Genomic DNA, 6,337 nt, shown 5'->3' on the forward strand with positions numbered 1-6,337 from the left:
AATAAAAGTAAATAGTAAAGCTAATTTTAGAAAAAACAAAAGATGCTATACTTTACAAAGAGCTCTGTATATCTTCTCAAGGCACTTGATACATGACTTCAAGTAGTATAAATAGCAAGTCCTTACACAGTTCTTTGTCTCTTTATTATAGTGTCCTCTGACAAGTTCATCTCCTCCAATACCGATGTTACTACCTCTAAAATTGGCCACAATATTCCATCTATAATCTTGTAAGGGCCAACCTCGGAGAGAAAGTCCAAGCATGGTGTTTGACATCCATCTCCAAGTAGGGATTAAGCCTCACAATACCCTGAAAGAAATAGTTCAGTGACATCAAAAGGACCAGTTTGAACATAGATGAGCTTCATATCTACTAGTCCACCTATGCCTAAATAATTTAACAAAAATTTATTAATAAGAAAGTAATTATATATGCAAATCATTGAACCTATTATTGTTCAAACACTAGTCTTTCTAATAGCAACAAAAGCACCAACCTTGTAACATCTCTATATTGAGATGTTCTCTGGCCAAAGGTATCAATGGATTTTCTATGAGCAATTTGTTTCTGGTTCTGCTCCACCATTTCGTCATGCACCCTCTTCTTTGTAGTGCTCATGACAGTATGTGATGCTTGTTGTGAGGATGTGATACAACTTGATTGGGAGCTTGGACTCATGGATAACCTCAGTGACTGTAAAGGGTGTTAAAACAAAAGCTGGGCATTATGCCCAAACTGACCTGAGAATTGAAAAAGAGAGATTATCTTTACAGAAGAAAAGATGAAAATGAAACTAAGAAGATAAAGAGATCAATCAGGTAATTGAATAGGAGACGAGAGATAGTGTTACCTCATATATCTATGTACAGACATAGTTCTGATGGTCTGCAATGGCACTATTTCCTTCCTATACACACAGAAAACCTACCAAAACCACACAAAAAAATCACTAATCAAACACTATTTCCTTTTTATACACATAAATGCATGCATAATAAATAAAAAGCTTAAAATGTTACCTTTGGTAAAATTTTGTACAAATTTTCATTCAAACATATCTCTTACCAAGTTAGTAGCTGCATTATCTTCTAACATAATAAACTACAAAGCTATAATAGACTTCTAACATATTTAAAACAAAATAGGATATAATTATTATCTTACCTCAACAAGTGGTGAGAGAAAAATCAGTACCCACTTTAATCCCAGAAATAGAAGAAACCTAAGCAAATGCATAATAAAACCATTAATAAAATCAGTACCCACTTCAATATTGAATTTTCCAAGCAAGAGTAACAACTAGTCCTCAAATTCAAGAATAAAAGCATCAGTTATTAAGTAGAATATAACTGTGATAGATAAATAATCATAGATATAGAACAAGAATGCAAATGGAGATGTTAAAGGTTAAGTATGAATTTGCAATTCTATAACACTGCCCTCAACAAAATTAGAATCACTGTGAAAATTGAAGTTCGTAACATTCAATCAACTAATGTCTCCAGCTTGTGTTACTTTTTATAATGACATGGAATGCCTCTTCCTTTACTTCTAATATAAGAAAATTGAGAGTTCTTAACAGATTTACAATTATAGTTGCATAAATATAAGAGATCATTCAGATACAACAAAAGCCAGATATAAAAAATAAAATTAGTCAAGAAATGAGATGCAATAACTTTCTTTTAAAATGGACAATCTTCAAAACAAAAAGAAAGAGCCTTCTTTACAAAATTTGTCTCAGCTAATCTATGTCAGTCTCTATGAACACAATTTACTACCCACTTAATTGACAAGTGGTCCAAAACAAAATCACTGCAATGTTCAATACAAATTGATGCAAGATGAAATTAAAATGTAAGTCAAAAAGAAAAAAAGGTGGTAGAGGAGTGGATGAGAGGGCTTATGGCACTTCTCAAGAAACAAGTCCAAATACAATAGTTGAGATTATTAAAAGAGGACATACTTACTCAGAGCATTAATTGATATTCACAAGCAAAATGACTATTATTAGAGTTTACCTTATATAATAATAATCCAAACATATTAAAGTTTTGAGGGCGGGGACCATATAAATATTTTAGACAAGGTTAGTTTTAGCTACTAACTAAGAGTATTTACTATATGTTGTTATGTTTTGCTACTAATAATAAGGATTTTAGCTTAAAGTAGATTAACTAATTAAATTGAATCGAAGTTTGAAGGGTGTGTGGGGCTAATTTGACTAGAAGAATAATTGGTTGAATTGATGATGGTAAATGCTAAACATAATTATATCCAAACTTCAAACCATATCATTCACTTCTTTTCACAATCACAAAGAAAATTAAGATTTGGTCACCGTTGAGTGTGCCTTGTTCATTCCAAGAAATTTGATTTCATGAGTAAAATTATTCAATGTATTAGAATATCTTTGAATGATAATTCTAAAAAAAAAATAGAAACATAATCTTAAACTCGAGCTAACTAGCTAGATATACGTGTTTTATTCTTTTTTTTTGCATGACATAAATTATTTTAAGCTGTGTGTAGAGGTAATATATAAAGCCAGCCATTTTAATTAGAGCTACTACGTTACTAGGTTTACGATGAGAAATTATGTACACACCTCTTTTTATTATGATATAAAATAACTACGGCTAAGTCAAATATTGGAGAATGTCCTAAAAATCAGTATGGTTTCTCCAACCACATGAAAATTAAAATAGATCAAACTCCATTTTTTCCAAATAAATCTCCCTCCTACCAGAAATTTTACAGAAAATTATAATACACTAAAGAATATAATAAGAATATGCACATGAATGACAACAAAAAAGAAATAATACCATAGAATAAACACTTTCAAAAAGAATCTACATGAGTGAAAGTGCTCAAACCAAATTACAGGATAGAACAAGCAAATTGTGAACAGGAAAAAACTTGCGCATTATGCTAGAATAAACAATAGCTTACTTGATGTATTTCTTTCCATTTGTTAAGAAAGTTGCTTCCTATGAGTTCAAATATGTGAGCTCACATTTCATCATTTGTCACAAGCAAGCATCTGAGTTTTACAGCAGCATAAAGCCAATACATGAAATCCAGAATAGAGATCAGAGCATGATTTTGCATTCATGATCTGCACATCAAGCATTCAAGTTTCCATTTTCAGAGAAATATAGACAAAGGAATCTTTGCTATTTTATTATATCATAAGAATCAGAACAATACAATGGTACATAACAGCCAACACAGACCATTATAAAAAATCTGAAGACATTTGATACCAAGTAATCTATATGGAAGCATTTCTTTATCAGAAGTTCATTGCCCAAAATGATATCCTTAAGATTCAATTATATTTATGAAGAATGTCAAGTTAATTCAAAACAACTAAAACGTTAACAAAAATTTAAAGCTTATTCATTTCAGTCTATCTAACTTGACAAATAAGAAACATCAATATCATGCACCTTGCAGATTTCAATCATCTATTGTAGGCACACAATAAACCTATATATTGATATGGCTGGCTGAGGAGTGACATAACACTTGATTCTCCTGACATGTTGTGTCTCTTATAAACTGGTCTATTGAAAACTTATATGATATAGAATACCAAATAGTGTATGAGATACAAGCGCATATTTAGAGTATCGCCCAGCAAACAATGGCATAAGAGGTGCATTAACACACTAAAATTAATATTAATACACTAACATTATAACTTTCCAAAGTTGTACCTTTTTGAGGTTAAAAGTCATATAGTTGCTTTCTGCATGGTAAACCAAGTAATTTTAAAGCTACAAACTTACCTCTTCCAGTTTCCCATCTTTGGCAAGATGGATGATCTTGTCTTTTTTGTTGTAGACATATGATCTCTCTTTCATGACAGTCTTTGCAATATCCAATGTTCTGCGGGATCTAGAAATAATAAGTACTTGCAAGCTAGTTTACTAATTAACTAAGAATAACTAAAAAGAAATTCAAAACCAAAATTTAACCATATAATTGAATTGGTGCCTCAAACAGTAAAAGAACATTGCTTTCAGTAAATTTAAAAAAAAAAGCATGGTTATAAAATCTTCTCAATCAGTTATGGCTAACTCAAAGAGGAAGTTTAATTTGTTGTGTACCTTATTATATAGCGCATGCAAACTTCAAAACTATAATGTATGCTTTCTGCTTCTTATATATGCTAGTAGCTCAATTAGCTTATTGTATTAGGTATCATTAATTATTATTAACCAATTAAGGTGCTTGAGGGTACCACAAAATCTGCGTTTATTGTGGCTTCAACTGAGTACACTATGAGAGATCCAAGGTCACAATTCTAGAACCTGCAATTCTAATTACCAACATAGTAGTACTTAGAAAATTAAATAATAAATATATATTGGGAGAAAGTGAAAAATAAAAAAAAGGAGTACTACTATTGCTACTGCTAAATTTTGAGAAAGGGTTTTGTGATTTCTGCATAAGATTCTTTTACATTGGTTTTCTTGTGTGCAAGGTTGGAAGATACACACATGACACAATTAATGGCAGCTATAAAACATTATATTTCTGATTTATACTCGATGTGGTCGCCAAGTTATAAGCTGAACATTTCTAACTTATAAGCTGAACATTTCTGGTTTATACTCAATCTGGCAACAAATTATGTTAATTCATGTGAATCAGTTACGTATAATCAAGTGCACTACCAATAATTTTATTGATAAATAAACTAAACATGGCTCAATCCACTCTGATTCTGTAGAGGAGGAAGACAATGTTCTAAAAATAACAGAATAGAGCAAGAACAGCAACTTGTAATGATCAAATGCCACTTCTTTAGAATAATCCATCATCAATGAAACAGAGTTCTAATAAAACTCCATCGAATTCAACCACCATATCATAGAACAAACTAATTTCTCATTTGAAACACCACCAGATAAAAAGAATGGAGAAATTAAAATCAAATAAAATAAACTGCACATAACATGGTTAACCCTTTCGTCCACTAAAGGAAACGGCACAAAACAAAAACCAAACATGAAGAAGAAGAAGAAACAGTAATACGGAAATAGCTGAGAAAAAAGAAAGAACACATTTAGGAAAATCCAGAAGCAGAGCGAATGGAATTTGCAAGAATCTGATATGTGAGGAGTTTACCATTCTGGCGATGAAATCCTCGTAACGAATCTTACCATCGGGGCCAACATCAACCTCCCTGAATCAGAATCTCTCGATCTAGAAGCTCTCTACCGCAACGGACACGGCAGTGGTGACGGTACCGGCGGCGGAAATGACAGCGGGAACGACGGCAAAAATGGCGGTTTTGTTTGAAGCCGATGACAGTGGATGGTGAACGAAGCTCTCGATCCAGAAGCTCTCTTTCTCTCTGAGCTATAACCCAGACTCTCGTGTTGAAAGAAAGGGAAAATTAGGTTTTGTTTCAAATCTTAATTTTAATTAATTATTGGTGGAGGTTTTCTAAATTGCCATAAATAAAATGTATTGTGGAGGTTTTTAAAAACCTTCACTAAAATACTCCCACAAATAAGCAAAAATCTTGTAGTCTTGTAAGTATAGTTTCTAAACCAATCAATAATCCTTTCATACAAAAATTTGGTTGTCACTAAGTACAAACCCCTAAAATTAATAACCAAAATATTTAAACCTCAGGTCGTTCTCCCTAGGAATTGCAATAAAGTGTTCTTGTTATTGGTTATGAGTTATGTTTGGGATTTTGATAAGAGATTTAAAAGATAAATTGCAAGGAAGTAAACTAATAGCTAAAAAGGTCTTGGCAAGGTTTGGTGGTCAAGGATCTCTATCCCTATCACTAACCACAACATGAGAATTGGCAAGGATCAATCCCACTAAGTCATCCCCTAACTAATAGTAAAGGAAAGTCAAGTGAGCTATACCAATCCAAGTCCATAAGTCCTAGCTCTCCACCAATTCAATTGGTGAGACCTAGAGTTAATGGCTCCCAATCATCAATTACTTGGACATTAGTAACTCAAGAGTTCCTAAGTTACCTTCCCAAGCCAAGAGCATAAAATTCTACTCTAAAATCCAACCAAGTATTTTATCAAATACTTGGAAGGCATAAAAGGAAAGCATAGTAAAATTGCAAGAAAAGTAAATCTACACTACTCTATTTCAAGGAATTAAATAATAACAAATCAAATGAACAATAAAGGAAATCAAAACATGCATTGCATTAAAAGGAAAAGGAAAGAACAAAAGTGCATCAACATAAAAGTTGAGAATTACAAGAATTAAATGCTAAATTAGAGAGAAGAGATCGAGAAGAAGAAGAATTACAAAAGGAAAAGTGAATCAAAGCATGAAATTAAC

General features: G+C 32.1%; 1 long non-coding RNA gene across 1 annotated transcript; it reads right to left on the reverse strand.

The window, feature by feature from the left end:
- Positions 1–630: 630 nt before the first annotated feature.
- LOC148565227 (uncharacterized) lies at positions 631–3,085 on the reverse strand. The gene is made up of 4 exons (XR_015883623.1): positions 2,957–3,085; positions 1,166–1,223; positions 852–925; positions 631–741 (listed from the first exon to the last, which is right to left on the reverse strand). It is a non-coding gene; the product is annotated as an uncharacterized LOC148565227 (long non-coding RNA).
- Between the last annotated feature and the right edge of the window lie 3,252 nt (positions 3,086–6,337).

Source organism: Arachis ipaensis, chromosome B5 (assembly GCF_059453495.1).
Source record: "Arachis ipaensis isolate K30076 ecotype BB chromosome B5, ASM5945349v1, whole genome shotgun sequence".
Classification (NCBI taxonomy): Eukaryota; Viridiplantae; Streptophyta; class Magnoliopsida; order Fabales; family Fabaceae; genus Arachis; species Arachis ipaensis.